This window comes from Haematobia irritans, chromosome 2 (genome assembly GCF_050003625.1).
Source record: "Haematobia irritans isolate KBUSLIRL chromosome 2, ASM5000362v1, whole genome shotgun sequence".
In the NCBI taxonomy this organism is placed as follows: domain Eukaryota; kingdom Metazoa; phylum Arthropoda; class Insecta; order Diptera; family Muscidae; genus Haematobia; species Haematobia irritans.
Window position 1 is genome coordinate 254028 of NC_134398.1, and position 12119 is coordinate 266146.

A 12119-nucleotide genomic window follows, 5' to 3' on the forward strand; every position below is an offset into this window, starting at 1 on the left:
ACATGTAACATCTCTGGAGAACTATTGCGAAAGAAACATGCATAATACGATACGCAGTGAACAAGAAGTGAGTTAACTTTTTTGATATTTGTCTATATACGGATGTACACAGTTTATAGAGCAAGTATACAAATAATAGTCTGCAAAATTTCATAAAATTTATAAATTGAACCCACATTTGTATTCTGAGATGCACCAATGACCTTTAGAGTTGGTTTATACTAATGGAGCGGTCGGAGGCAAACGATTTATTTTAAGGTGAATCTCAACTTAGTTGCCCATATATGATATTGGCTTACACTGCCCAAGACCGGGCGCAAATGTTCTCAAAAAATGAAATTAATATTTAACGTACATTTTTTACACATTATGTTAATTTAGCTGTTCCTACTTGTATAATGCAGATTTAATTTATAGACACTACTTTACGAATAAGCTGTACAAAAACAACTTGAATTTTTAACTCTTAGTTCCAATTGAAATTTTCATTTGTGCGATCATAAGATCTACACATTACACTCAAATCAAATCTAGTTAAAGTGGATTTTGGAAGTGTAATGTGAATGCCATATTAGGGAATTCAAAACTACACCCAATAGAGGCACTCGTTACACATTTTAACAGTAAATTTGACGTTCAAAAAGTTTTGTAATGGCTTGCGCCCTTCATTATGTTACTACACGGATGAAAAAGACTGGTTTTCATATGTTTGGCTATAAACATTATATGTTTGGAACACAAATTTTTAAACACAATATTTTTGAGTGCAAGCATATAATGTTCATAAACTAGCATAACATGTTTGGGACATATATGTTAATATGTCAGAACATATTATGTTTGGGACATAAAATGTTTGTAAATATAATATGCTTGGATGCAAACATATATTAATTTAGAAATAGCCTATAAACATATATGTGTTTAGTAGCTTGGAGCGTTATTTAACAGGGAGCGATATTGAATTAAGTTGGTGGTTGTTGCTTGTTATTACAAAATTAACATTTTGTTTTTCCTTGGGCAATTGATCTGCTACTTCTTTGATCCTTACAAACTGTGTGGTCCGCTGTTCGAATCCTCGTCCAGCAAAAGGTAAAATTAAAATAAAAAAAATCATACAATTGAATAATTTCTTCTACAATGTTTGTATTACAGAAAAAGGTGCTAAGAACTAAAAAATCTCGTGGAAGTGAGAAAGATGTGGGGGAATATACAATTGGGCAGAAACAAAATTTTGAGCATTCAGGTCGAAAACCTATGTTGTTAGCACCTATATTACCTGTTTATTTTCATAATTCATTATGATTGTAAATATATAAATAAATAAATAAAATTTTGAGCACAATATTGTTTGGGAGAATTTTTTTTAAGCATATAATATTTTTGGGTGCAAAATGCTTCCAAACATATTATATGTTCACATAATAACATATTGTTTTTTGGAAGACAACATTATTGAATTTGGATGCAAAAATACAAAATGTTTGGAACTTAGACTACCCAAACATATATTGTTTAGACCAATATGCTTTCAAACATATTATATATTGGAAGAGATCAAACATATAAATGTTTGGGCAATACCCAAAAATGTATATGCTTGAAGCAAAATATGTTTGGGAGTATATGTTACAGAAGCGATTTTTTGTGAGCGTGTAGAAATTTGATATTATATTGGATTTTAATTTGCGTGCTGAACCTCCTTGCCAGTAACATTGAACACCTGCGTGTTGTCTATTCTGTCGGGTAAATAAACACTAATAACGATATGATACTGCCATACTGGACAATTATTTGACAGAAATCAAAAAGAGTTTGTAGCCACAGTCAAAGACTGTATTGGATAAATAATGTCATGGTTGGAGTGTTTTTAAAAGCATTATCCAATAGGGCAATTCGGGTCCTGGAAACATGAGTCTTATATCATGGCAGGTGTAATGCAATGCGTATTTTGGTCTTTTGTGCCGCCTTATTCAATCTACTACACTTAGTATATCCATATTAGAGTTGTGCACGTGACATGAAATTTGATTCACGAAAATAGTCTGTTCGTGAGTGACTGTGAGTAATACGACTTGTATTCGCTTACAATTTTAGTCACAAATTTGGTGTTAAGATTTTAATAGCGCTCTCGATTTTAATCATGCTCTCGATTTCAATCAGCTTCATTATGTTACATTACTCAAACATTTCTACACGCAGAGAAGAAACATGATTGTCACAATCATATTCGAAGAGCAAAATAATATGATAGGAGCTATTTTTGATGCGACCATGTAACATTTTCACCTGCAACCATGTTGGCTCAGTGAACATGGTTCTAAGAAAAATAAAATTGTCCTCATCTTAAATGTTATTATATTGATAAAAAATAATTTTGTTTCCGTTAAAAAAAAACAATGGCCACGATCTAAAATGTTATGGTATTCGTCAAAAATGTTTTTCTTCCAGTTAAAAGAACATGGTCACAACCTATAATGTTTTGATCTTTATGAAAAAACTTTTTCCGTCGTCGAAAAAAGGATGCCACTTTAGAAAAGAAAACACAAAGTTAACTTTGTTTATTTATTTTTATTTATTTATAAACTAATTCATTGTTTATTTGTATTTATAATGTCGTGCAAGCAAACATCACATAATTTTACACGCTCTATTTTGGTTCAATTTCAACAATATGTAATAATTCCATATTTACGTCGTGCCCATAAAATGTACAAACGCAGGCATCATGTAACTGGAAATAAAAATAAATTATACCATAAGCAAAATGCAGAACAAAAACCAGGTAATTCTTTTTCAATTACACTTTTCTTATTTGTGTTCACATAAAACCACGTGCCTCTTCTGAATAAATAAATTAACACAAAACTCAGTAATTCCGTATTCTCCGTCCATTCCAAACAACAACACACGACTGACACGCAAAATGAAAATCGTGTGTACCTATTCAATATTTTTTATAAAATTCTTTTCGCTGCAAAAAAGTTAAAAAATTAAATGGTCACGAAAAAATGTACATGGTCTTCATGGCCATGTAATGGTTCTAAACATGTCTATACCTAACCTATAAAAATACTTTTTTCCCTGCAAAAAGTCGACAAATTGAATGGTCAGGTACATGATTTTCCTGACCATGTAATGGTCTCAAATTCTATCATTTAAATAATAGAACATATTTGCGGCATTTGAGAACCATTTAAATGCTTATTGCCAGCGTGCATTTTTCTCTGGTCGAAAATTATTTTTACGAAGACAAAATACATGGTTTCGCGACAATTACATGCTCTAGATAAGTATTAAATGGATGCGGCAACCATGTCCAAACATGTTTTTTTCTGTGCGTGTAGGAGTGACCATATATTTACTAACGGCTACCACATAATACTCGTTGGTGACCGTTTCAACCCACTACCGAGGCACAGCGACTAGGAGTGTCATATCTACACTCAAAAAAAATGTGAAACATCCACGAAGGAAAATGTAGAAAATTTTAACTAAATTACACGCAGAGAAGAAACATGATTGTCACAATCATATTCGAAGAGCAAAATAATATGATAGGAGCTATTTTTGCGGCGACCATGTAACATTTTCACCTGCAACCATGTTGGCTCAGTGGACATGGTTCTAAGAAAAATAAAATTGTCCTCATCTAAAATGTTATTATATTGATAAAAAGAAATTTGTTTCCATTAAAAGATAATGGTCACGATCTAAAATGTTATGGTATACGTCAAAAATGTTTTTCTTTCAGTTAAAAGAACATGGTCACAACCTGAAATGTTTTGATATTTATGAAAAAAAAATTTTGCAATATGTACAAACATTTTGACAAATATTTTTATGGAAATAAAATTTTACAAAATAATATAAATAATATTTTTTGTTCGGTAGTTTTCTGATAAAATTTTCTCCCAATGTTGGTACCACTTTTGGCTTGAGTGTCAACCGTGGTTAGGACCAAAAAAATACAAGATATTCCATGTTTTTATTCAACTCCTTTATCGCCTACCGCCTATCGCTATGGTTATGTTTGCTAGGGCTGGGATCGATTTTTAAAAATACCGGGTTTCGGGATTTCAAAATATAGAATCGCGGGCTTTTTTTCGGGATCCCGAAAATTTCTTCAAATATTTTAAATAATAACAATCTACTGCGCCAAAAAATCGTTGTACATTAAACCATTTCCATTAAAAGATAATGGTCACGATCTAAAATGTTATGGTATACGTCAAAAATGTTTTTCTTTCAGTTAAAAGAACATGGTCACAACCTGAAATGTTTTGATATTTATGAAAAAAAAATTTGGCAATATGTACAAACATTTGACAAATATTTTTATGGAAATAAAATTTTACAAAATAATATAAATAATATTTTTTGTTCGGTAGTTTTCTGATAAAATTTTCTCCCAATGTTGGTACCACTTTTGGCTTGAGTGTCAACCGTGGTTAGGACCAAAAAAATACAAGATATTCCATGTTTTTATTCAACTCCTTTATCGCCTACCGCCTATCGCTATGGTTATGTTTGCTAGGGCTGGGATCGATTTTTAAAAATACCGGGTTTCGGGATTTCAAAATATAGAATCGCGGGCTTTTTTTCGGGATCCCGAAAATGTCTTCAAATATTTTAAATAATAACAATCTACTGCGCCAAAAAATCGTTGTACATTAAACCAATTTAGTTTAATTCAATTTGGTTAACCAAAAAAAAAGAACATAAAGTAAATTTAAAAGCAATCTCAAATTGCTATCATACTTAACGAACATATAGTCCAACTCAACATTATGAAGAAAAGAAAAACAAAAATATATTAAAAAGCAATTTCATATCGCTATCTTACTCGGCAAAACATTTTAAGGATTAGATTATTAGGCATATTTTCGTACACTTGTGTTAACCCTTTTCCCTTTTCATCGATTTAAGTACAAATATCACATTTTTATCAGATAAACGCGATCTTGTCATATTTTATTGTCATATCGACGGATATTTTATCATTGCTTTAATTTTAGGTGGCACGAATTCCATGTCACATGAACTCATTATTCAAGGGACCTTATCGTTTACTTCGATTTTTGATGAAATTGTGCTGTTTTGTATACCTCATGTATAATAAATTCTTACTCAACACTCAAAAAAAAGTGAACTCTCTATTTCACTGAAGCCAATTTAACTTTATTTTAGTTCATGGAGTTATTTTGTTTCGAGAAACTTTTCTTTACTCTAATAATTTTTTGCGTAAGTTAGTTATATTAACTAAAACCGAGGAAAAAATATACACATATGAAGCATAAAGGTTAACTAAATTCGTGGCTTCCACAAAATAGTTTAGTATTTCTTTAAATTTGCAAATTTTACTACAAATGCGTTCATCATGAACTTCGTATGTCACTAAAGACATTCTTGCAATTTTGAACTCCAAATTTTTCCTCGAAACTACAAATTTTTCTTTGACATGTGAAACAACTTAAGTATGTCTAATAAATTTTCTTGAATTTGTCGAAAAATATTTACTTATTTTAATGACTTCGGCGTGATGCCAGCGTTTGTAATACTGTTAAGATAAAATCTTCTAAAAATATTCAAAAGTTTCTAATATTAACCGAAATTTTTCTTCCTGGTGGGTTCACTGTTTTTTCAGTGAAGGTGTACCATAAATGTTTATTAACTCAATTTGTCGGGTATGAAATCTAAGGGCCATTTACACTGAGTGAAGACTCCAATTTATTAATAAACAATCCCAAAAAAGCCACAAATTTAGCAAATTGCAATTAATTTTTCGAGATCCCGAAAAATCCCGGGATTCAAAATAAAAATTCCCGGGATTCGGTATAAATCCCGTCCCGAAAATCCCTGAATTTCGGGACGGGATTTATCCCGGATGACAGCCTTAATATTTACACACTAAGGTTGCTACAAAATTTTGTCATTTGTGCTATGTACAAAATGCATTTGTTTCTTTCGAGGCATCTTTTGCGAACCAATCTTTAAATTCTTTCTGATGATCTAAGAATCTCAATTTTTTTATATTTATTGTAAAAATAACCAAGCCTTTAGGCCAATATAAAATGGTTATAAAAAAAAAACTACAAAAGTAATTTTAAATATATAGAAATTTTACCAAAAATAACAACATAAAAATTAGAATAAAAACTAGCAATAATAAATTATAAAAGAGAAGAAAAAATTAGAAAATTTGAAATTAGAAATTAGAAAAAAATGAAATAAAAAACTATTTTAGTGATTTATTTTTTGTTTGTAAACAATTTTCTAGCAATTTAACATAATAAATAGCCAGATCTAGCTACACCCAGAAAAAAGTGACCCCTTCTTTAAGATAAAATGAATTCATTGTGAAGAAAGTTGAACTTCGTATAGCGCCAAAGACATTTTTATTTGTGATTTTCGTAGAAATTAGGTAGAATGCATTCCGTATATTAGTTAACAATTTCCTATATTTATGTACCACTATACTACAGAATGAAAAAATTTAACTGAATTGAATTCATATATGGAATGATTTTATTGAACTTTTTTCATTCATTTGGACAAATCTTACATATTTGTGGTAAACTTTTTACTTCAAATTTAGAACTGCTTACCTTCGTTTTTAAATACAATTTTATGTATTTATATAAGAAATTTTTTCTTCAATAAAAGACATGTTTTATTAATATATTAAATATATTTATTTAGAATCAACAGCATCGACTGGCCTTGAAATATTAAAACACATGTTTTCTTCTTGTAAAGGGTGATTTGTTAAGAGCTTGATAACTTTTTTAAAAAAAAAACGCATAAAATTTGCAAAATCTCATCGGTTCTTTATTTGAAACGTTAGATTGGTCTATGACATTTACTTTTTGAAGATAATTTCATTTAAATGTTGACCGCGGCTGCGTCTTAGGTGGTCCATTCGGAAAGTCCAATTTTGGGCAACTTTTTCGAGCATTTCGGCCGGAATAGCCCGAATTTCTTCGGAAATGTTGTCTTCCAAAGCTGGAATAGTTGCTGGCCTATTTCTGTAGACTTTAGACTTGACGTAGCCCCACAAAAAATAGTCTAAAGGCGTCAAATCGCATGATCTTGGTGGCCAACTTACCGGTCCATTTCTTGAGATGAATTGTTCTCCGAAGTTTTCCCTCAAAATGGCCATAGAATCGCGAGCTGTGTGGCATGTAGCGCCATCTTGTTGAAACCACATGTCAACCAAGTTCAGTTCTTCCATTTTTGGCAACAAAAAGTTTGTTAGCATCGAACGATAGCGATCGCCATTCACCGTAACGTTGCGTCCAACAGCATCTTTGAAAAAATACGGTCCAATGATTCCACCAGCGTACAAACCACACCAAACAGTGCATTTTTCGGGATGCATGGGCAGTTCTTGAACGGCTTCTGGTTGCTCTTCACTCCAAATGCGGCAATTTTGCTTATTTACGTAGCCATTCAACAAGAAATGAGCCTCATCGCTGAACAAAATTTGTCGATAAAAAAGCGGATTTTCTGCCAACTTTTCTAGGGCCCATTCACTGAAAATTCGACGTTGTGGCAGATCGTTCGGCTATTCATGATGAAATGTCAAAGCATACTGAGCATCTTTCTCTTTGACACCATGTCTGAAATCCCACGTGATCTGTCAAATACTAATGCATGAAAATCCTAACCTCAAAAGAATCACCCTTTAGTACCTTTCACTTTGAATAATTTTCTGTCTAGCAATTTTGTCCACCTTTTACAATTTCAATTCAACACAAATATAATCAAAAAAATGCAAAACCAATTTTTTCACAAAAGGTTAGCGTCACTGAATATTACCTGATAATTGAAGATTCCAAAATGAAGTCGAATGAAGGGGTTGTTATTCTGCTGGTGTTTTCTTTTTTATAAACCAATTTTCAAAAAACGAACATTTTTCTCACTAATTTAAAATAACAAATAATTTATATATTTTATTTGTTTTTTATAATATTATTTTACTATATTATTTTTTAACAATCTCTCCGTATACCATAACAACACGATTCCAACTAAAAAAACAACCCACGCGCAAACATATCGATTACATCAAAGACAGGTATCGATTACAGGTAGATAAAAGAAATGTAGGAAATTTTCCTATATTCTAACAAGTGTGTTTCCTTAAGTTTTGAAAGGATTGAATACTTCTTAGTACGAATGAACTAAAATATTTTTCTATGCCAAGTGTTATTCGTATGTATGATAAGCTTTCTATAATAAAGGAAGTCATTTTATAAGAAATCTTACTAAATTTGAGGAAACTTTGTTTTAGTTCGGTTTTTCTTTATTTTTACGAATGCTTTGTTATCAGTGAATAAAATTTTCTTGTTCAGTAGTAAGGACTAACCTATATTCCTTCGTGGCGAGTTTACATTCTTTAGAGATTGCAAAAAAGGACAAAAAATCATAAAGAACGAATTCTTAATTATATGTTTAACATGGAACCGAAGATCGATGGATTAAGTTTGCAATCTAATAGCTTTGGCTTGGTGTACAATTGCATACGTTTTGTAATACATATTATTAAAATGTATAGTATAGAAAATTCTAAAGCCGGGCGATATAGATATGCAGCCACTTATAGCTGTTGGCGGGGGAGCTTGCGTGCGAAATATCTGCAATATTTATCTAAGCATGCAATCTCTGCTAAAGAGACTTGGACAACGATTTTCTCTATGAAAGTCACGCAAACAAACACTTTTCTGTGTGAACTCACCACAATCCAACAGAAGTAGGGCTCTCGTTCCGTAAAATATTTATTTCCCTTGTGTAAAGCAAAGAAAATGTACCATAGACCCAAATTAAAAAAAAAACCTATCACAACGTTTCTTGTATGTAGCTTCTGTATGAGTGTTCTACAATACTTAGTTCTTTTCTATTTGGGTAGACTGACAGAACAAGAAAACGTTCATGTCCGCCTTAATGTATACCAATGGAAACAATAACAGACACATATACTCACACTTATGAATAGTTGTGAGATTTTGTACTATACTACATCGCTCTCACTTTCACTGAGAGAAGGAAGTATGTTGGTCGTTCGGTGGTGTAATGACAACGAAAGCAGGACATGATAAAAGTGTAAGTTCGTATTCACAAAGTCAAGCAGTCGTATTTTTGTTGTTCGTGCTAGTCGTTGTGCGGTAACATCAACGCATCGTTCTTTTGCAAAAATATTTTTAGTGTTTATTATCTATACTGAAAATAAGTGTATAAAATTTAAAATAAACATAACAAAGGTACGGCTCAATGGAAGCTGGCATAAGCTTCCAAAGCAAATGCATATTGTGGATCGTCATATCGTATGAGTAATACGTGCAAAAAATAATCACTCATACGCCAATATATATTGTAAAATGTGAAAAGTTAAGCAAGAGGAGAAATAATTCGATGAAAATATATCTACCTGTGAAAATAGAAATCCAGCCTATTTTATAGGGGAAAAAGCTCCCCATGAATTTTTTCCAGAGCACACACACAAATTGCAAAATTCTGGAACACTGTACGTGCATATTATGTGCACAATAACACACCTTAATAGTGGCCACCACCACTACAAACGTCGTTAGGGCAAAGTGAAAATATTAAATAGTGAAAGCACAGCACAACACTGCACCCCTTCTGCTGTCAAAGAAGAAAAATCAATTCTATGTTGCCTACACGGGTCTCAGCACACGACGAATCGCATCGTATCGAATCGAATCACAGTGATTGCAATCATACTACTTCGTGTGCCTTATACCATGTTTGTCTGTCTGATAAATTCGCAATTCCGTTTGTATTTTAGTTGATTGCCGTTATGATGTTAGACATGTAAGGAAATTCATATATGAATATAGTACATTCATACCTAATATAGACGTCTGTACTCAAGTATGTATCAGTCAGTCAGTGTCCCTATGTACAGTGTGTTTGTTGTGCTGTTAAGTGTCATAGCCTTGAATGTGGATAAATTTACTACAAACAAAATAAATTAACATAATGCTAACAACATCTCTATAACAACATTCATTATTCTCAACAAATTACATGCAACGACAAGACACACTAACTCAAACGATAACAAACAAGGATATACTTCTCTAGCACCAATCCAACCAAAAATCCATTTTAAACCGAACGACCACCCGACACGACTCGACCTCCAAACTACACCAACAGCCACTGTTAGCTGCTGCTGCTACTGCTACTGTGTACATGGCTGGCTGACTGCACCAACAATCATTGATAAATCGACTACGGGCCGAGCGACGATTAGTTAAGTGCTCTCTCTTGAACGACGACGTCCGTAATTCTCACCAGGTATACGAACTCATGCCCATTTTTGAGTGTACGTACATATATACAAACATACAAACGTGTATATTTTGTATGTTCGTGTATGTATGCGCACACATCAAAACTTTTTAGAACCATTTCATTTCTTTGTTCTTATTTGTTCGTCATCATTACCATTGTACAACTGGATATTCACTTCTTGAGTTATTCTTTTTCAGAGAATAACTACGATGTATTTCATAAATACCAACGATAATATTAACCATGATGAAATATATTTTATTAAAATCCTTCATACACTAATTGTATCAACGCGTCGAACAATCGCAATAGTTAAGGCTGGCAGTATGACTACCTACCTGCATTTTTCATAAATGTGCATTAATGTGGACCTACACTAATTGAATCCTAGCTTAAATTGAACAAATAACATCTGTACACGAGTGGTTGCACATATGCACGTGCTACACTCGTGTTTTCAGATGCCTGAAAGCACATACATTGATGTGAACATGTAATGCAAACGTATGTGTTAATTTCTGTGCCTAACAATCTAGTCATGTAACATTGAGATGTCTGACATATTGATTGCTTTGTTGAAGAATATCAAATATTATAACTCTATTCACAACAATGATTTAGTGTGATTATCACACATAAGATCTTGGTTTTATATATAGTCGAACTACCATATCTCGAACTCGAATTTTCTTTAACTCGAACTAAATGAATGAAAAATCTTATCGTTCTAAACCAATTTCACCCCATGCAAAGTGATCCCCTCCCGATAAATACACGGATGCTAACGTTTTTTCAAATTCTCAACAACAACAACAAGCCAAATAGTCCATTTCCGGTTTTGGCATAAGCGTCTTCTTCGATTCAGCCTTTATCTTCTCAGTCAACTGGAAACACGTTCTCCGTGAGGTTTACTTTACGATATTGGATGAATTTTTCGCGAAATGGTCGCGAAAAAACAGTGCAGTGTGTGATGGTGCAATACCGTGATACAATAACCATGGTCCATAATTCTTGCTTCATACAAATGACGCACAAAGGGTGTAGAAAAATCATAGTGGACCACACCACGAAAAGTTTTATAGTTTAAATTAAACAAAATGCGCTTGGTAGACCATTTTAAGACGCCGTTCCAGGCTTGTTCATTTTAAAAGACATTATGTTCCTTGAAATCTCTTTTTGTTCATCAAACTCATAAATGATGCCTAAATGATGATGCAAAGAAGATCGTATGTAACTAAACGTGTTTTAAAGTGTTTGCCAATTGAAGAAAAGTATAAGCTAATTAAAGAAGCAGAATGCGGATTAAAGAAACAGGATGTTGCTGAAAAAATGGTATTCCACCTAGTACACTCCAACAATTTTGAAAATAACGAATCAATTACATATTACATGTTTCTGTATCTGCAGATATTAAATAAAGTATACAATATCAATCATTTTAAACGCCAAACATTTTAAACAGAGAATACATTGTTTACACATATGCATTGTTAATGCATATGTGTGTGTTGGAATAGATACCAAATATTCAGTTTACTTGAACAATACCGCCTATAAGTGTAATGTAAAAAGCCTATCCAATGATTGTTGAGATCATGTTAAGTATTAAGGGTGCCGTTATCGAAAACACGAAATACAAGCATATTTGGAAATACGAACAATCACAAATAATGTTTGCAAATAAATCATCAAAATATTTAATGGCATACATAGATTTTACAATTACGTAAATTTCGTAAGCGTACAACTGATTGATGGTTTAAGTGGATTTCATAATCATCGAATAAAATGCAATG

At 32.4% G+C, this 12119-nt stretch overlaps 1 protein-coding gene and 1 long non-coding RNA gene across 4 annotated transcripts in view; one reads left to right on the forward strand and one right to left on the reverse strand.

The window, feature by feature from the left end:
• LOC142223159 (uncharacterized) overlaps positions 1 to 12119 on the forward strand; it is a 106010-nt gene that overhangs the window by 53648 nt on the left and 40243 nt on the right. The window lies entirely within an intron of this gene.
• Positions 2552 to 10286, reverse strand: LOC142223161 (uncharacterized). Its single transcript, XR_012718607.1, has 2 exons — positions 10103 to 10286; positions 2552 to 2734 (listed from the first exon to the last, which is right to left on the reverse strand). It is a non-coding gene; the product is annotated as an uncharacterized LOC142223161 (long non-coding RNA).